We start from the raw sequence: 21,608 nt of genomic DNA on the forward strand, positions 1-21,608 counted from the left end.
GATCACCTGATTGATAGAAGCAGATACTTCTTGGACTTTGGGCTGATGGCATCTAGAGGTATGAGGCTCCAACACTTGATGTTTAACTTGAATGTTTTTTGTGCTGATGCTAATCTGTGGTGCAGATAAATTCAAGAAGAGGGAGTACCCAGCTCCAGACATGGCCTCCATCTTGAAGGCCACTTCTACTGCAAAGGTGAGGCCCCTGAAGTCCGGGTCTAGTGGAGCAAAGGAAGTTCGAGGCAGGGTTGAGCGCCTGTCGAAGGACTGCACTCCTAGGACCTTGGAGGAGGCATCTACTCAGAGGCCAGAGAAGCCTAAGGAGCCTCGGGGCAAGGAGAAAGTCTCTGAGGAGACTAAGAAGAGGAAGCTGGTGCACATCTCCAGCTCAGCTGGCAAGTTCGGGACTTCAGTGTCTTATAGGGCAGAACAGACGGGTGAGCCAAAGCTCCTTGCTGCAGCCTCTAAGGCCATCAAAATGGAGATGGTAAGAGAGGTGGAGGCTGAAGAGGCCAGAGAAGAGGCTGCAAGGAGAGCTGCGGAAGCCGCCGAAGAGGAGGCGGCGAAGGAGAGGCCGGTTCGGGAGAAGGGGAAGTCTCCCAACTTCCTAGCTGGGAGGGAGGATGAGCTGACCCCAGCCTTGGTGGAGGCTCTCCCTGAGGAAATCAGAGGTGCCACCGAGAGCTTTTACAAGTTCTGGATGGAGAGGTGGCAGCTTCATTCCTCGTCCTGTGATGCCACCGACCTTACAAGGGCATTGGTGAGCCAAAGCGCCCGGACCTTTGGCCTTGCGCTCGAATGCAGGGAAGCATTAAGTGAATTTCAGACAAGGACTCACGCCTCAGAGGGGAAGGCTGCCTCCCTTGCAGAGGAGGTCAAAGTTGCTAAGGCCGAGGCCAAAGAGGCCAAAGCACAGAGGGTAGAAGAAGCGGCGAAGCTCGAGTCTGCTTTGGCCCAAATCGAGGCCCTAAAGAGGGAAGTATATGAGTCACAGTGTGAGGTGGCCTCCTTGACAAAGAAGGTGGAGGTCTCCAATGAACACCAGAAAGTGACTGCTGAGGCTCTGGAGCAGGCGAATCTCGCCTTAGCCGGCGCTCGTGATGCCAATCAGTTTCTCGAAGGGCAGGCTAAGTGGTACATGAACGACGCCTCGGCTTCCAGAGAAGAGGCCCGAACTGCAACGGAAGAGGCGGTGAAGGCATACATCGCCAACTTCCACACCACAGAGGAGTACAAAAGCTTCAGCGCGTACTGGAGGAACTTCGCCTATGCCGAAGTGCTGGAGAGGGCGGAGGAGCTTTATCCCAACTCGGACCTGGCACAACTCAGGTCCGAATTTGTGGATGAGGTTCCTCAGACCCCAGCTGAGGAGGTGCACGGTGACGAGGCAGCTGATGCTGAAGCCCCAAGTACTGAGGCAGAGGAAGCAACTACTGATGCCCAAGTTGCTGAACCCCCAAGCGTGGAGGCGGCTCCTCCATCCAGCCAGGCTTAGATTAGGTTTCCTTTTCAGTACTTTGTGTAATGGCCAGCGGCCCTCCTTTGTAATTCCTTTTGAATATTAATACAATGCTTTTCTTCACTAATTGTTGTTCTTTATTCAAGTTTTTTGTGCCTCGTTAAACAAGCGGACTAGGAGTTGATTAAAGCACAAACTTAATAACTTTAACTTGGTATCTTAACATTAACCAATCAACTGTATGAGCCTCGGACTCAAGCAAATGAACACAACTTAAGGAGATGAACTTGACTGTGTGAGCCTCGGACTTAAGCAACTGAACATAACTTCAGGTTGCGGCTTCTCCCCTCGGCGTTCAACAAGCAAAAGGGTGGCATGTGCTGGAGCCTCGGAGTTCAGGCGAGGTGGCCCACTGGTGGGTCTCGAGCCTCTCCTCCGAGGTTACGACACATCCCAGACATGGTGGATGGTGCAACCATGTTGAGGCTTCTCCCCTTGACGTTCAGCAAGGCCAAAAAGGGAGGCATGTGCTAGAACCTCGGAGTTCAAGCGAGGTGGCCCAGTAGTGGGTCCCGAGCCTCTCCTCCGAGGTTACGACGCATCCCAGACATGGTGGATGGTGCAGCCATGTTGAGGCTTCTCCCCTTGGCGTTCAGCAAGGCCAAAAAGGGAGGCATGTGCTAGAGCCTCAGAGTTCAAGCGAGGTGGCCTAGTAGTGGGTCCTGAGCCTCTCCTCCGAGGTTACGATGCATCCCAGACATGGTGGATGGTGCAGCCATGTTGAGGCTTCTCCCCTTGGCGTTCAGCAAGGCCAAAAAGGGAGGCATGTGCTAGAGCCTCGGAGTTCAAGCGAGGTGGCCTAGTAGTAGGTCCCGAGCCTCTCCTCCGAGGTTACGATGCATCCCAGACATGGTGGATGGTGCAGCCATGTTGAGACTTCTCCCCTTGGCGTTCAGCAAGGCCAAAAAGGGAGGCATGTACTAGAGCCTCGGTAAGGCTGGGAAATATTACAACGTAGTATGACGATTTAATCAACGCATTTTATTGAGCCATAGCAATATTACAAAGGCTGGGAAAGTCATCCAGCATGATACAATTCACTGATAAAAGATTCTGAGGTGTTCAATTTTCCATGGACGGGGTTGTGCCTTGCCGTCCATGTCTTCAATCCGATAGGTTCCAGGTCGGATTTCTTCTCTGATCTTGTATGGACCTTCCCAGTTCGGTCCCAAGGAGCCGGAACCGGGTTCTTTTGAAGATGGAAAGACCCTCCTGAGCACGAGATCGTTGATTCGGAAAGACCTCTTCTTGACTTTGGAGTTGAAGTACCTTGTCATCTTCCTTTGGTAGGTGCCTAGCCTCAGCTGGGAGTCGTCCCTCCTCTCCTCAATGAAATCGAGGTTTAGCCTCCGGAGCTCGTCGTTGGTCACTTCACTAAAGTGCAGACGCCGTGGAGATGGGAGTCCGACCTCCACGGGGCTCATCGCCTCAGTCCCAAAAGCCATGAGGAAAGGGGTCTCCCCGGTTGGTGTTCTGGTGGTGGTTCGGATTGCCCACAGCTCATCAACCCAAGCCCCCTTAGACACATCAAGCTTCCTTTTCAGGACGTGCTTGATTGTCTTGTTTACGGCTTCCACCTGGCCATTGGCTTGTGGGTGGTGAAGTGTAGAGAAGTGCTTCTTTATGCCAAGATCTTCACACAGTTCTCTAACCTTCTTGTTATCGAATTGCCTGCCATTGTCTGAGACGATCGAGTAGGGAATTCCGAACCGACAAATGATATTCTTCCATAGGAACTTGGAGGTGTTTGCTTCTGTGATTTTTGCCAGTGGTTCAGTTTCGACCTACTTCGTGAAGTAATCAATGGCTACTATTGCAAAACTTGCACCTCATCTACCCTTTGGTAGAGGGCCTATGAGGTCCACACCCCACTTTGAGAAAGGCCAGGGGCTGGAGACCGCAGTCAGATCCTGTGATGGTCGTCTTTGAACAGGAAAGAATCATTGGCACTTGTCACATCTTCGCACAAATTCGAGTGCATCCCGTTTCAGGGTAAGCCAGTAATATCCCTGCCTCAGTATTTTTTGTGCCAGAGATAGGCCTCCAGAGTGGTTGCCGCACACTCCCTCGTGGACTTCTCTTAGTATGTAGGTAGCCTCTTCTCCTCCGACGCATCGTAAGAGCGGAGAGGAGAAACTTCTCTTGTAGAGAATGTCATCGATGAAGAGGAAGTGGGCTGACCTCCTTCTCAGCTTATAAGCCTCATTCTTGTTGGTGGGCAGTGCCTGGTCTTTCAGATATGCTATGATTGGTTGCATCCGGGTGGGAGTTCCAGCGACCCACATGACATTAGGGGCCTCGGTAGAAGGCAGTAGGAGATGCTCGATAGGCACTACAGCGAGTAGCTCTGAGTCCTTGCTACTAGCCAGCTTCGAGAGTGCGTCCGCATGAGCATTTTCGATGCGGGGAATCTGGATTAACTCGAACTTTTCAAAGGATGGGATAAGGCCCATCACCATTTTCAGATAGGAGGCCATTGTTCTGTCTTTGGCTGAGAAACTACCATTGACTTGGCTAACAACCAGCTGGGAGTCACTATTGACGAGTAGCTTCTTTACTTGCATTTCCTTGGCCAGTCTGAGGCCTGCAAGGAGTGCTTCATACTCTGCAACATTGTTGGTAGCTTTGAACCCGAACCTCACAGCCGAGGTGAGTTTGTGACCCTCGGGGCTGATGAGGACAACCCCGGCACCTGAGCCGACATCCCCAGCCGAGCCATCTACGAAGAGACTCCACATGGGGGGTTCGACGGGCTCCATGATTTCATCCACCTCGGGTAGGTTGGCGAATTCAGCAACAAAGTCTGCTAACGCTTGCCCTTTGATGGCCGCCCTTGCTTTGAACACAAGGTCAAATTCACTTAATTCCACTGCCCATTTCAACAATCTTCCCGAGGCATCGGGCTTCTGGAGTACTTGCCTTAGGGGAAAATTTGTAAGTACATGGATGGTATGAGCTTGGAAGTAAGGTCTCAATTTCCTAGAGGCCGTGATTAAGGCCAAATCAAGCTTCTCCATATCGGGATATCGGGTCTCCGGCGATAGGAGCGCTTTACTCGTATAGTAGACGGGAAGTTGGGTGGGCCCTTCTTCTCGAATCAAAACCGAACTGATGGCGTCATTGGAGACGGCGAGATATAGTTGCAAGATGTCGCCGGGCTTCGGTTTAGAGAGGAGGGGGGCTGCCCCAAGTGCCTTTTCAATCCTCGGAAGGCCTCTTCACATTCCTCAGTCCATTGGAATTTCTTCCCGGCCTTGAGCACTTTGAAAAATGGGAGGCATTTGTCAGTGGCCTTGGAGACGAAGCGACTAAGTGCTGCCACTCGTCCAGTTAAGCTTTGCACCTCCTTTGGCTTTTGAGGGGACCTCATCTGGCACAGAGCCTCAATCTTTTCGGGATTTGCTTCAATTCTCCGCTGGTTGACCATGTACCCCAAGAACTTGCCGGAAGCCACCCCAAAGGCACATTTCAAGGTGTTGAGCCTCATCCTGTACCTTCTCAGTATTTGGAAGGTGTCGTTGAGGTGCACTATGTGGTTTTCTGCTTCTAGGCTGTTTACCAGCATATCATCCACGTAGACCTCCATTGTCTTGCCAATGAGGTCGGTAAATATTTTGTTCACGAGTCTTTGGTAAGTTGCTCCGGCATTCTTCAACCCGAAGGGCATCATTCTATAGCAATAGAGGCCTCGGTCTGTGATGAAAGAGGTGTGCTCCTCATCGGCCGGGTGCATGGGGATCTAGTTGTAGCCGGAGTATGCATCCATGAAGCTCAACAACTCCTGCCCAGCCGTGGAGTCCACCAATTGGTCAATTCTTGGAAGCGGGAAGCTATCTTTCGGGCAAGCTCTATTAAGGTTGGTAAAGTCGATGCATACTCTCCATTTACCTTTGTGTTTCTTAACCAAGACCGGGTTGGAGACCCATTTCGGATAAGTGGCCTCCCTGATGAAGCCATTTTGGATGAGCTTCTGAACTTCTTCCTTTAGGGCCTCATACCTCTCTGGATTGAGGGCTCTCCTTTTTTGTCTATACGGGGCGAAATTAGGATCGATTTTCAAGTGGTGGCAGCTGACCTTGGGGTCTATGCCCACCATGTCCTCATGTCTCCAGGCGAAGACGTCGAGGTTCTTGCCTAGGAATTCCTTGATCTTTTCTCTCAAAACGTTGGATAAGCCCCTGCTTATCTTCAACATCTTTGATGGATCTCGGGGGTCGGCTGAGAAGCTCTCAAGTTCCTCTACAGGGGATGCTTGAGGGTCATGTTCCATTATGCGGAGGTCGAGTTCATCAACGATTAACGCCTCCTGAAGAGGTGGTGCGTCAATCATATCAACATCTTCCTGGCAGGCGGGAGCGTCACCTGGGACATCCACCATGACCACATCAGCTATGATCACGTGGACGTCCCAAGGCTCTACCTTCTTAATGGAGCTTAGATAGCACTCTCGCGAACCTCTCTGGTCGCCCTTCACCGTTGCCACCCCGTTTTCCGTTGGGAATTTCATGCATAGGTGGTGGATGGAGGGTGACTGCTCCCAATTCCTTTAGGGCCGGTCTACCCAAGACTCCGTGGTAAGCCGACCGGCTGTCAACTACGAGGAACTCCATAAAGTTCATCGTAGTTTGGGGAGATTCTCCCATCTCTACTGCTAGTGTTATCTTTCCCCTCGAAGTGATGCTATCTCCGGTAAATCCGTACAATGGAGTAGTGGTGGGTGTCAACTAGTGGTCCAATAGCATCTTGTCAAAGGCGGACCCGAACAAGATGTTGACGGAGCTGCCGTCGTCGACTAGCATTCGTTTGAGCCCATTTCGGGCTATGACAGCTCTTACCACCAGTGCATCGCAGTGGGGGTAATGAACTCCTTCGGCGCCTTCCTGGGTGAAGATAATGGGTGGTACTTGGTTTCTTCGAGAGCTACTATCCACAATGTAGCTTGTCAGAGGGGGGTGCTTGGCCTCCCTAGCATAATTTTTTTTGGCGTTCCGTGTTTCGCCGCCAACATAAGAGCCTCCAAATATGGTATCTATCTCGTGGATAGGGGCCTCATCTTGAGCTTGCCTGTTTCTTCGGTGTCTACGCCCTTCCCTGGGCCTCTCCGTGTCTTGCTCTCTCCGCCTTGGGGAGACATCTCTTTGACGAGGAGCAGCCGCCTCACGCCCATGTCGGTTGTCTTGCCTGGGCGGGGGCCTGTTGGCCTGGGGCGAGTTATGTCTTTCCCTGGCGGGTTCCTGTCGCGAGCGGTGTGCATAGTCTCTGCAATCCGCGGTGTCGTGCCCGTAGGACCTATGGTGCAAACAGTATCCAGGGAGGTTCGGATTGGACCTATTTCTAGGTGCAAAACCTAGACCTCGACCTCGGCCTCTCCCTCTACGGGGTCCCTGATGCGCCTGTAGCTGATGTGGGTCAGTGGTTGGGTTGACATCCTCATATGCCAAGGTTGGTACTGCGTTCAGAGTTGTGGTGACCAGGGCTTGGCCGGAGTTCTCAGTTCCAGATCGGTTCATCTGGTAGTCCATGAGGTGGGAGGTCGGCCCCCTACCTCGTTGTCTTTGTGGAGGTGGGAGGCCCCTGCTTGCCCTGTTTCTATGCTCAATCAATTCTTCATTGATTATCTCTCTTCTCATCATTTCTAGTAGGGCATCATAGGTGGTTGGGTCCTGATTCTGCACGTCCCTCCAAAATAGGGTGTTCATGTTTAATCCTCCTCTTAATGCAGATAGTGCTTCCCTGTCGGTGACTTGCACACAGTAGGTCATCTCGTCGGTGAAGTGGGATAGGAAGCTTTTCAAGGACTCGCCATGCGCCTGTCTCATGTCTTGAAGGCGCTGGATGGGGGCCTCTCCTTCCTTGCTCACTGCGAACCTCTTTAAGAAAGTAGTTTTGAACTCGGGCCAGCTCCGGATGCTCCCAGATGGTAGCCTACTATACCAGATTTCAGCCGCTCCGCTGAGGGTTAAATGGAATGCTCTGCACTTCACAGCTGGGGTGGCGCCCCTCAGGCTCATGTGAGTTTTGTAAGCATTGAGGTGCTTTTCTGGGTCACCTCTCCCGTCATACTTTGGTATTTTCGGCATAACATAGTGGCTCGGGACCTGGGCATCTCTCAGTTCCCTTGAGAATGGCAGGTTCTCATCGTCATCGTCCAAGTCATAGGACCTCTGCTGCTCATTAGAATCGTAATCTTCGGCCTCGTACCTAGGTTGTTGGTGAGAAGGTCCTGGGCGGTTCCTAGACTCTTCCTCCCTCCTTGGCGGCCTACTTCTAGGCGGGACAGCGCGGGGGACATTTTCATGCCTTCTCTTCGGCTGTTGGGGCATCGGAGGTGGGGGCTGTGGCCTCGTCCGAGGCTGCTGAGCTCGCTGTTGACTGGGCCTTGGTTCGGCAGGGTTGATTCTGTCAAAAATACTTCCTGCTCTCCTTTGTCTTGGGTCTTACTCATACGGAGGTGGAAAGTTATCATAGCTCATTTGGACCTCGGAGGGTCGGCCAGATGCATGATTGGAGGAAATGTCAACTCCCACTTCCCTCTCGAATGGACTTTCACCTCGGTCATAGTCTGGCGAGACAGCCCTGTGACTTTGGACCTCGTCCTCTTGCTAATAGTGCCCATGGGGGGCATATGGAGGAATGGGGAAACCTCCTTGGCCTTGCATCTGGACCATGAGCTCTCTCATGGCCAAGTTTTGGTTGGCTATATCCCTCATGTTGGCTGCCATGGTAGCCATTTCTCTTGATAGTCGTGCTGTCGCACGCATCCCACCTCTCCTTTAGTGGTGGTGGAGCCTCGTCCGAGCTGCTGGGGCAGCAGGCTGGGGAGGCATATTCGTATTTTCTCTTACCCTCCTTGGGGGAGTATCTTCATTAGAACTCATTTTCCTTTTATCGAACTTAGATTTCTCTAAGTGATAGGGGTTCCTCCTGTTCTTTTTCAAGAACAAATCCTTTTTCAAGGGGGGTTGCCCAAATGTTTTTTCAGTAAGCTTTTACCACAAGGTTGCTCGTGGTTATGGTACCCGCGCTTGCGTGGGCGAATGTCCAACACGCTAAGACACGTGGACGGTCTAAATGAGCGGTTCAAAGGGGCGTGGGAGTAGCCCAATGACGCGGGACGGTAACGTTCGGGATCCGACGGGTCGTTCGTAATCAGATTGTACAATAATTACCAACCGGTGCTCGTAGATGTATACGCAAAAATGTATAAACTCGATTTGTGTATTGCTAGTAAATGGGAGAGAGTTGAGTAAAATGTAGTTTTTAGTATTGGTTCTTGCATTAGCCTTTTGATATTACACAGTGGAAGTATTTATAGTAATGCATATGAAATGGGAGCCCTTGGATGAAGTGGCACGTGGCCTCATCTCTTTAGTCCAAACATCTTTTCCTAGATATGGGGCTTGACTTGCTAGCTTACGGCGCATTTATTGCTTGTGCAGGGCCTCCATGCTAGTGACAAGACTTGACCTTTATGCTTATGACAGACATTCCATCAATCATTCGAATAGGATCCGTGCAGGCGATCTCTTGGGAGAAGTGACCATGGAGGATGCTTGTGGTTGAGGCTCGCGCATCAACTTCGGGGCTTCGTCCATTTGAGGACTTCAGCTGCAACCAAAGGCTTCCAAGCCTCGGGCAATGGGCCTCGGTTAGAAGCAGCTCGGATATAACCCACCTCGACAATATGGGCCACCTCGGCAGGAATGCCACGTAGATCAGGATGAGTGGGCCACTGGCCCAGGTGGGTTACAGGGATGACAACACGCAACACAAACCATTCTATGAATATGCTTTGCTGGACAAATAAAACAGGGCCAATGATTGATGATTTTGTGAATTACAGTATATTTTTGTTTCGTTTACCCAACAACCATTACAATAACAATAACAATAATCCCATTTACTCCCATCAGCATTGTTCTTTACACAACAACATTGTACTTTACATAATATATGCTTCTGCTATATGGGTTGGAAAGACAAGTCTCTTGGTTTTCGCGATCATAGCCGTCCATTGTGTGTTTCTTGGTGGATGTTATTGAATTTTCTAGTGACTTGGTGGGGCCAAATTGGTTTATGATATATGAGATGGGATTTAAGGTTTTTACGTGAATGAATAATTAATTGCCATGATTAGTCCTTGATTGTTGACATAAGTTCTGCTTATTGCTCAAAAAAATTCTAATATTCAACTGATGTGTGCATTTAAATATGTAAATAAAAATTAAGTGATAATTCTTTTGTTTATGTAATTAAAGTTCGATTAATGTTGTTTGTCGAACACTAAATTAAATTTTTTGTTTGTCAAACACTAAATTACATAATTTGTTTATCAACTACTCTTGATTGTTGGATACTTATAAATGAAGATGACATAATTATTATTATTATTATTATTATTATTATTATTATTATTATGATCATCATCATCATCATCATCAAGAGATTGATCAGTTAATTTTATTAATCTTGAACATGATCATGGTTAATTGATATATTTAGTTAGGGGTGTTTTGTATATCCAAAGATAACATGCATGTTTGATTAGAGCGTATTTAGTTACCAATTAAGTGGAATTAAATTAGCATTATCATGTTTATTACGATGGTATAATGTAGTATCACCAAAGGAGAACTATACTATACATTAATGCTATCTGAATCTGAACTTAAGTGTTTAAGTCAAAACTCGAAATGTTAATGTTAGAACGTTTTATATTTTTGCAGTATCTTTTCTCGTTTCTCTACATTCGCATGCTTCACCTGTACCACAGTTCAAAGAGGTCAATTTCTCTAATTGGTGTGAATAAATTCAGCCCAACTTAGTTGTTTTGGACTTTGACTTGGCACTTCAAGTTGAAAAACCTGCTAATATCACCGATGAGAGCAGTGTTGATGAAAGATCTTTCCATAAAGCTTAGGAAAGATCAAAAAAATTAAGTTTAATGTTTATGTGGATGACCTTAACAAAGAATATCAAGTCTACCATCCCTAAAATAGAGATTGCTAAGGAATATCTGAAGTTTATGGAAGAACGTTCCCAAAAAGTTGATAAGTCACTTGCTGGCACACTGATGGGTACCTTAACCACCGAAATTTGATGGTTCTCATACTATATATAAGCATGTTACTAAAATGAATAACGTCAGCAGGACTTAGTCCATTCCATATGAAATATGATACCTCAAAGGATAATTGGAATGTGAATGTATTGCACAATATGCTCGTGCAAGAGGAGACAAAGCTTAAGAATCAAGGAACTCATTTTGTTCATCTCGTAAGTCATCAAAGATCTGGAGAGAAATATAAGAAAAGATTTGGAAAGGGCATTAAGAAAGAACCATTAAAGATAAATGAGTATTTTGCCCAAATCCACAAAATAAGGAACACAGGAAACATATGTGTCATTTCTGTCGCAAACATGTGCACCATAAAAGGAACTATCTGAAACATAAGGTGTGGTTCAAAAGTAAGGTGAGATTATTTTTTATGTATGATTTTAATCTAATTAGGTAGAAGTTCCTTATAATACTTGGCTGATTGATTCTGAATAAACCGCTAATGTTACCAATATGATGCAGGAATCTCTTTTTATCCAGACCATAAATTCAAATGAAAAGTTTGTTCTCATGGAAAATCGAGTCAAAGCTCCGGTTAAAAGCCATTGGAACCTATTAGTTGATTTTAGATACTAGACATTATTTAGATTTATTTTAAACTCTTTATATACATTCTATTTCTCATAATTTAGTTTCTTTATTGAGATGATGTTTGGTATGGATTAAAATTATATTTTTTTAATAGATTATGATAGAAGTTTTTGAAATGTGTGTTTGAAAAATTGTGGGACCCATGAAAGATATGATTAAAATTGATTGTTTGACTTTGACTTAAATTAAAATCAGATTTTAATCCGAACCAAACATGTTCTGAAACTTAATTTTGCCAGATATTTTTGTAATGGTGGAAATGGATGTTTTAATTTGTTTAAACAAAATCATCTTATTGGTTCTACTATTTTTTGTGATGACTTATATAAATTAAAGCTTGATAACTTGTTTTGCCGAGACTCTTTTATTTTGCATCATAATGTTGGTATTAAATGTGGTTTGTTAAATAAACGATTTGCTAACTTGTGGTATACACGTTTGGGTCACATATCCAAGGAAAAGAATAGAAAGATTTGTAAATAATGAAATCCTTCATGACTTGAATTTTAGTAATTTTGGAACTTTTGTGAATTGTATAAATGGTAAACAAACCAAACGCACAAAGAAATGAGCCGCAATAAGCACACAACTTCTTGAGATAATACATATTTATATATATCAGCATTTTGATGTTCCATCTTTTGGTGGAGAAAATTATTTTATCACATTTATTGAAGATTTTTCACGTTATTGTTATGTTTATCTACTGCATGAAAAGTCTCAAGCTGTAAAGGCTTTAGAGATCTTTGTCAATGAAGTTGAACGGTAATTAGAAAGAAAAGTGAAGATTATTAGATCTGATAGATGTGGTGAATATTATGGATGTCATATGTTCTCAATACACTATGCCAAGCACACTACGCCAAGCACACTACAACAAAAAGGTGTGGTTTTGAAAGACATAATTGTACTTTAATAAAAATGGTTAGGTGTATTTTAAGCAATTCGTCTTTATTCATTTATTTGTAGATGTTTGCACTAAATATTGTTATGTATTTGCAAAATAGGATTCCGAGTAAGGCAGTTCCAAAGACTCTTTTGAAATGTGAACGGGAAAGGAAACACAATTTAAGACATCTGCATGTTTGGCGTTGTTTGATAGAAGCAAGAATTTATAATCCACATGAAAAGAAATTGGACTCAACAACAGTCAGTGGATTTTTCATTAGTTATCCCAAAAAATCAAAGGGGTATAGATTTTATTGTTTTAACCATAGTATTAAAATTGTTGAAACTGAAAATGTTAGGTTCATTGAGAATGGTGAAGTTAGTGGGATTTTGGAACCAAGAAATATGGAAATACGAAGAGTTCAAATATCTCTACCCTCAACTTCTTCTAATATTGTTGTCATTCAAATTGTTGAATGGTATGACAATTTGCCAGAACAACAAATAAATGATCAAACACTTAAGTTGTTACTGATGAACCTGAACTAAATGAACCACAAGAGATTGCATTAAGAATGTCATAAAGACAAAGTAGACCTGCTATTTCTGATAATTATGTGGTTTACCTGCAAGAGTTTAAATTTGACTTGAGAATTATTGATGATGATCCAATTTCATATTTGCAGGCTTCTGATAAGTTATTAGATACAATGAAATATGAGTTGAAATCTAAATATATATCATTTAGATCTTGGGTATCACCTTCCTTTGAGAAAAAAACTAAACACAAGTCAACTAAAAAATATTTTAGTTAATCACATAATCAAATTAGATGAGTTGTTAAAAACAACTAAATTTCCGATAAACATGAAGGGGCTCACTCGGTGCCTTTCTTCTCGAGATTTCGGAACTGTTCAGGAGAAAGAATTGCATGCCATTGCTCTTCGAACTTTGAAGTCGAACCCAGGTGCCGCCATGGCCACGACCCCACCTCTAAAGCCTCAATGGTGTGTTAAAACCCACTCAATACACTCGAGGTTTTGCAATATTTTTTAGGTTTCGCAAATGAAAAAGGATCTGTGATGGGAATTAAAAAGGAAAAATTTCATAAGTAAGAGATCAAGTATGACATATTTCAAAATTAAGAAAATAAGTTTTAAATTTCAAAAATTAGACTTTTTTAAAAATTTTATTTATGATTTAGTTAATTTATTAATTAAATGTATTTAGGTCACATATCTATACAATTTGATCACAAATTAATAATTTATTTAGTTACTTATTATTTTTTGGTTACAAATCAAAAATTTTATGTCACAAATTATTTTACGATCACAATTCGAAAATTTTGTTGTCACGTTTGTTCGTCGGTCACAAATAAAAAAAAATTAATTAGTCATAAATTAATTTTTAATCACGACTTATAAAATTATTGGTCAAAACTTATTTTTCGTTCACAAATCAAAAATTTTAAAGGTCGCATATTATTTTTCGGTAACGATCAAAAAATTTATAGGTCACAGATTTTTCATTAGTCACAACTCATTTATTCATTGCAAATTATTAGATTAATTGTTTGGTTTGTGAGTCACAGTCATAAATTTTAGGTTATATATTGTAAATTCATCAATTGTTAGTCACAATCAATCAAATAATTGGTTACAAACATCCAACCTCATTTCTTCCCACCAATGACCACCTTCGTGACCGCCACATTTACCATCACTATCACCATTATCGCCACCATAACAACGGAGCACCGTCGCCAACAAAGCCACTATCACCTTATAACAACCTATCAACACCACAACACTCCAACAGATTCATCACCACAACAAATATATGAAGATCACAATTCTATACAATTTAGTCATTTTGATCACAATAAAAATATTTATAGGAAACAAATTATTTCACGGTCACAAATTAAAAATTTTATATTTCACAATTTATTCATCGATCACAATTTTATCAAATTAATAGGTCACAAATAACAAATTTTACAAATTACAACTTATTTTATGGTCACAAAATATATAATTAATTAGTCACAAATTATCAAATTATTGGTCACAACTTAACAAATTTCAAGTTACGCTTTATCTATTGGTCACAAATTAATTATTTCATTGGTCACAAGCATAGTTATTAAAACCGGCATAGCCCAAACGGTCGACCCGATAAGCCGATGACCCGGGCCCTTGACCAAGCCGGCCAGATTATTTTATATAAATGCAAGTGGCCTGATCAAAATTCGAATTTTGACTAGGCCATTAGGTGATTTTTGAATAATTTTCGAGCCGATTCAATCCGGTTCGACCCAATTTTTAAACCAAATTTCAAAACTCTTTTACATTCAAATTGTAAACACTAGAACACAACCTTATCACTAGTGCAAGCAATACTTTCTTTTTTTTTGTTTAATAAATTATATCTAACCTATGAGTAATTTGCTACTTTTAGAAACTTTTTAAAGAAATTAGTCCAACATCTACAGTCACTTTGTAATTTCAAATAATTATTTTATATACTTATTTTGTTTGAAGAAAATTAATTTTAACTAAGATAAATTAAATAGATAATACACAAAATTTTTGTGAATAACTAATAAATAATTTGTAAATCACAAAAAAGAATTTTTTTTTTATAATATACAAAATTATAAAATTAAAATTTAGCCATTATCACTAATAAATGAGTTCAAAAAATCATTAATTTAATGTATAGAAAAATTAGCGAGAAAAAACTTGAAAACTTTAATTTTGTCTCAAACAAAAAAGTAAAAAATAAAAAATTATTTTTAAGTAATGACCCACCGATTTATCTGTCCAACTAGTAACCCAGTGACCCAGTATTTTGATTGGGTCGATGTTCGAGCCGAATCTGATAACTATGGTCACAAGTTAACCAATTTATCAGTCACACATTAGCCACCTCATGACAACCGCCACCGCCTCCATCTCTACCATCTCAAACAAACCAACACTACCAACAAAAACCACGACTACACCACCACCACCGCTACCACTTTAATCGTATCACCACACACAATGGTTTCCATACACACAAAATAGCACACATACACCCGCAAATCGTCCCATCAGCACTCAACTCATATCGCGCACCACCTTCACCAACAATTAGTTAACTTACCATCATCGCCACCTCTACATCGCACTAATAACCTTCAACACTACAACAAACGGGATGAAGAAAAAATGAGTTAAATGTTTCGTTAGCCACTGAACTTTGGGCTATGTCACGACATACCCACCGAATTTACAAAATTGTCTCATTGGCTACTGAACTTCAATCCGTTACTGCCCATTACCCACTGGCTCAAATCCGTCAATTGACATGTCTACGTGGCAGACGGAAAATCTAGTTGGCCCGTTAAATTCTTACAAGTGTTAAATGATTTGCCAAATAATGTACCACGTCAGCATTTAACTCACGACTTTCCCCAAATCACGCCTTTCACTGAAAACATTTCTCCCAAGTCAGATCATCTTCCCCAAAATCTTCACTCAAGAACCCTAGGTGAGAACCATCTTCTCCAGTATCTGTCAAACCCTTGGTTCTTGAAATCCAGTGCTCCCAAATCTCACGCGAAGTCATCTGCGTTAATTCAAAATCCAAACCCCTGGGCGTGAAATCAACTTCCTCCAAGTCAATTGTTGTAGGTCGCGATCCTCAATTTATTCAATCAGCGAGAACAGTGTGAGGAAACCCAACATCCGACCGGCAGGATACAGTTATCAAGTCTTCGTTGGAGCGCGATCGTGATTTGAATTGCATTGAAGGTAAAGCAATGAAAGAAGAAGACATACTCGGTTTTTTTTTTTTTTTTTTAAATTATATTCTGAAAATCACACTAATGGAAATATAGACATCGAACATTCTCACTGGTGCAACTTTCGATGAATCCCTGTTTGAATTGATTGGAAAGGTAATGCAAATCAGTTTCATTAGCCTTACTGTACTGACAAGCATGTTTTTAGTTGTTATTATTATTATTAATTTTTTTTTATTTTGGGGAAAATCTGATTTTCAATTTGTTCCTTAGTTTAAGACTTCCTTAAGCTTGTTGATTATCTACATTATCTGAATTTGGTAATTGCATTTGTAATCATTATCCTAAGCCTTTGTCTACCGTTCATGGTAATAGGAATTGGGACTGGTTGTGCATGGAAACAGCTTCATTAAATTGTGAAGTAGATATACCACACCAACAATTCGAAGCAGATCAAGGATGGAACAATTGTGAAGCGGCCATGTACTAACGTCGACAGTTCAGTGGCTATTGTTTCAACTGAATTTGTATTTTGTAATGTCCAATGTTTTGCTTTTGGCATGTAAATTGACGTCAGATTGGGATGTTACAATGTTGTTGAGATAGAACATATTCACATTAATGAAATCAGTGTATTGTTGCTGCCATGACTATTTAAAGCACTAGATGTTGAGATGAATGATGTTTAAAGCACTTGATGAAATCAGTATGTTGCTGTTTAAAGCACTCCGTTGGTTCTTGTTGATGTGTCCAACCGATGATGTGAACTTTGAAGATGTCGTTGACGACGTGATTTACAGCAAGCTCCAACTTTCAGTCTTTCAGTTTTTGGGGTGATTCAAGTGATACATCCGATGATGAACTGGAGTTATCAAGTTTGTTGAAGAGCGTTATTAAAATAACTGAAGAAAAGGACGTGGACATCTCCGTCAAATTTACTTTCCGCAAGGGAGAAGGAGAAGAGCAACGGGAAACCAAATGGAGGAGCTTTGTGAACTTGAACTGCTCATGTTTAAATTTTTTTGTAGGCTTGAAAATTAAGAAGTAGCTCAATCCCAGGAACTTCAATTTCGCATATGTAATTTGAAGTGTGTAGTACCCCAATGAAACGACTATGTTATTTTATATGAATGTAATTTGGATGCATGGCAATGAACATGTTATTTTATATCAGAACGTGAATGCACATTTTATGAAATATTTCAATTTGATCAACTTCCTATACTGATTTTTGAGGACTCATTGATGTCAGCCTGTGATGCCAAAGTCAGACTTTGACTATGGAAAAAAACTACCTTATGTTCAACTTTGACAAACAACAAATCATTCAGTTAAAAATTTATTTACTTTCATTTAAAGCGGACTTGAGTGTCCTGCTGTTCCTAAGAGGCAAAATCCACGCATACAAGTCAAGAGAATTATCAAGTGGACCTGATTGTTTGCTTCCTGTGCAGTCAAGAAGAAAATAGACCTGATTTACACCAAAAAATCAGGTTTACACCAAAAGAAAAAAAAACCTTGACACTCCCTATTTGAAACCTGATTTTTGTTGACACAGTTGGGAAATATTCACAAACTGGTGATTTAACTTCAGTACTGGCTGGAGTGAAATTTACCATAAGGTGAGGTTTTTTGTTACAGATACAGATTAACTTGTAGCTACTTTTCCCAACTAATATGAGGACATCACAACAAATATTCAGCAGCAGCTCAAGAAAACCTCATCAAATTTCAATCTCCAGTCATACACTAACAAACTCATAAATCACATCAACATATTCATTGCCATGCATCCAACTCAAAGCACTTAAAATCTGTGTACACAGCATTTTGAATTTTGTGATTTACTAGTGAAAAACATAACTATTTGCCTTAATTGCAGTACATAAACACTTGCTTTAATTGCAGTACATACACCAGAAAACAAAAAGATTGGTTTAATTGCAGTATATAACCGTCAATGCAAAACATTTGTTGCCAGGTTTTGCTCCAATTTCCTCATGAACCAACCCTAACCACTATCCACAAACACCCAACTTCAGGGACTGCTGGCACATAATATGCAGCAACATACACCAATAAACAAAAATATGGGACTGCTGTCACATAGTTGATCGTCACTGCTGTCCCAATTTCGCAGATTTCCTCCTAGGACGTGCTCGTGCCTTGGCCTTTCCCAATTTGTCCGATTCCAGTCCTGCCGTGTCCTGCATGTCGTGAATGGTGTCGTCGAAGTTCACATTTACGACGGGAACTTGATGGTCGCCTGTTGCATTCCAATGAGTTGCTGCTGGTCCCTCTCGAAAACGTCCTGGCCAAGATTCATGTTCCACAGTAGGTGTTGGTCCCGGAGATTCATTACAATGAAGGAGGTTCGGCTGACAAGAAAAATGAAGGAAAATTCAACTTAGTGTTTTCAATTCAAATAAAAAAATTCGACCTCATAAATCCCAAAAAAAATACGATTCATACATATCGAGATGGAGCAACAAAAAAAAAAAAAAAACAGAATATGGCACACGGATAGGTACTTCCAATAGATTCAAATAACAAAAAAAAATCAGCCAAGGCACCCCAACATTGCGAAATTACCTTCATCTGAAACTTCCATGTACACGCCTTCCAGAATGTACCACAATGACAGAGTGTTCACTCAAATACTTCGCAACTCCATTTCGCGGGTAGGGTTCTTCAATAAAGGTGGCCACCGTAACTGAGTAAATTTGCCCAAATGGTTGGTTAGGGTTCTTGAGTAAATTTGCCCGACTGTTTGTATTCTTGAAGTTCAGTTTGGGGATTGGGTGATTTGGGGAATTATGGTGGATTTTGGGGAGTTAAATGGTATTCAGGAACGAGAGGGATGAATTGGAGGGGAATTATGTGATTTAAGTCCAGAATGACGAATTTGAAGTCGGGATTAGACTGTTTGGATGTGTTTTTGCCAACCTGGACAGTGCGTTGGCACTTCAATCGCCACTTGGAAACATTTAACCGGCCAGCAATGTTTTCCGTCGTCCACGTCATCACGTTTACTAACAGTTGTCTTCCGGTGGGTGATGGAGATGGACGGTGCAAAGTTCAATGGCCAACGGGACGATTTGTGAAGTTCAATGGCTAAATCGTGACATGACATCAAGTTCGGTGGCCAATGAAACATTTAACTCAGAAAAAACAGAGGTTGACTCGAAATACACCCAAATTTTCCCGGATCAACTAATTGAGGGTTTTATCTAACTACTAAAAACATCCCAAAATCATTTTCGCACACTAGACTCATCACCAAAAGGTCCAGCCCTGAATCGATCAAAATACCATCCAAATCGAAAATCCATACCGCATCAGCCAACATCAACGATGCCACCACCCAATTCGACCCAGCACCGACTCCATGGATCCGATCTCTTGCATCTTAAAGGTCCTCCTCACTACACAAAACTTGCTCGAAAAGACCCGATGTGCGACAACCGTGCGAAACGGTTGCTGCGTGCAGTGGCAGGAGCACATCATTGCAACAACGCTAACGCCACTACATCAGTGATGTNGGGTTGGGGGGGGGGGGGGGGGGGGGGGGTGAAAGAAATTGTTTTAAGGTTTGAGGTTTGGATGGAGGTGGGTAGATAAATTAATTTAATTTTATAATATTCTTATTTAAAATTAGAAATTTAATTTATGATCTGATTTTTGCATAAAAAAACCTTTCAAATTTTATTATTTAAAATGGATCATAAAAAGTAGGGTACTGTGTAATTTCCTCAATTAAAAATAGAATTGATGGGGGCGGCTGATGACTTAATTAAGGCTGTTGAGAAATGGGTTAAATTGAGAATGAAGATTCTCGATGAAGCAAATGATGAGATTTTCAGGGTTTGAGAGCCCATTTGGCGTAATAAATAAGAATAATTTTTGCGTGCGTGTTTGTGTGTATTTTCTCGCTGTTTCTGTGTGACCGTTGGCGATCCACACTCACTGTGGGCTATGATTCCATGTGGTGTCTCCACATTTTGATATTTTAGGATTGTTAAGGATGCACATTGGCTTAGCCCTGTAATAATAGCCCATGAGCAGGCTCAAGGGCGAAGTCTGTACTCGACAAATCCCGAAAAATCCCTACGACCACTCATGTTGACTCCACCAAAGATTTTTTTCTTATATTGGGCAATCGCTCAATGGTTGTTGGTGCTCACCTCCATTCGTGCTCACCCGAATTTCTGAATCGATCATTGGGCGTGCTTGACATCATCATGCTGAATAACATTTTTTTTATATCATAATTAAATATTAATAAACTTTACTTATAGATTAATTAAATTATGTATGTCAATTTTATATTCAAGTCAAATTTCAACATTAAACGCATTGATAATTTTTTAAATAAATTCAAACCTTGGCTATTTTCTCTAATCATGCCGTTGCTCCATCATTTTTCTAGTTCGGTGGCGCCGTGGCAAAATGGAAGATTTTATGTCAAATCTAACTTCTATTAAAAAGCTCAATGAGTTGCCACTGTTGATGAAACAGTAAATGAATCCCAATTTATTGTACAAGAGAGAAGAAAATGACATCATTTTTGTCTATATATTTTTCCTGCTTTTCACTGTTGAAGTTCTTTTTTTACTTCTTTCTTTTTCTTCTTTAGCTCACGTCCATCCCGATTTTTGATCCTTATTTTCGACGAACATACTAAGCAACAATACTCTTTATTTTTAGGTACAACAATTTCTATTGATTGATTTACACAGTTGAAGAGGTGTATGAATTTAAATATCTCTTTCTAGTCCCCTTTCTTTTCAAAAAAAAAATAAAATTTGCAGGTTGTAATGGTTAGTAGTGTTTTCTTCGTATTTTTTTTATGAAATTGATTAAGAATTTGTTCCAAGTTGTATAAAAAATGCATATTTTCCTTTCCACCTTCTTGTTTATGTTGTATAATTAATTATTTTCCTAAAAAGTATTGCCCGATCTTAGCTGGGTAAATTGACGTTAATTTGGTAAATTCATTTTTGTTGAATACCGAGAAAATATTGCTTTAGTGTGATCTTTGATGTTAACTTGGTGAATTCATTTTTGTTGGAATACCAAATATTTAGTTTTGCTAATTTTATTGTGGATGCTTAAAAAAAAATTGGTCCACACTATGTGGAGTAACTTAGCACTTCGTGGGAGCAAAGTGCTGAGTTGCTCCCACAAAGTGTGCGGAGTTACGGACAACTCCGCACAAAAGTGCGGAGAGATCACGAACTGTGCGGAGAAAGTGTGCCGAGAGATCAACTTTCTCCGCACAGTGCGGAGAGTTTCTTTAAACTCTCCGAAGAGTTTACTTTAAACTCTCCCGGGAGTTCAAACTCTCCAGAGAGTTTGGATAGCTCTCCGGATAAACTCTCCAGAGAGTTTGGAGAGTTTGGAGAAAAAAAAAAATTTATTCTTTATTTTTTTCTATTTTATTTTTTATTTTTTCATATTACCATATTTTTTCACCAATGTTGAGTTATCTCCAAACTGTCCGGAGCTAGATTTTTTTTCCAAGTTTCTCTTTCTTTTTATTTTCTTTGGTTTTCTTAAATTTAAACTATTTGATTTTTTATTTTTTTAGTTTACTATTGATATATAATATATATGCATACATTTCTACATAAGAAACAAAAAAATAGCTTAACAAAAAAAAAAAATCTCTCCGAATTGTGCGGAGAGATCAACTCTCT

At 41.5% G+C, this 21,608-nt stretch overlaps 1 long non-coding RNA gene across 1 annotated transcript; it reads left to right on the plus strand.

The window, feature by feature from the left end:
- The first annotated feature begins 15,554 nt into the window (after positions 1-15,554).
- LOC111384019 lies at positions 15,555-17,082 on the plus strand. The gene is made up of 2 exons (XR_002700845.1): positions 15,555-15,919; positions 16,285-17,082. It is a non-coding gene; the product is annotated as an uncharacterized LOC111384019 (long non-coding RNA).
- The last annotated feature ends 4,526 nt before the right edge of the window (positions 17,083-21,608 follow it).

Source organism: Olea europaea, unplaced genomic scaffold (genome assembly GCF_002742605.1).
Source record: "Olea europaea var. sylvestris unplaced genomic scaffold, O_europaea_v1 scaffold2812, whole genome shotgun sequence".
NCBI lineage: Eukaryota > Viridiplantae > Streptophyta > Magnoliopsida > Lamiales > Oleaceae > Olea > Olea europaea.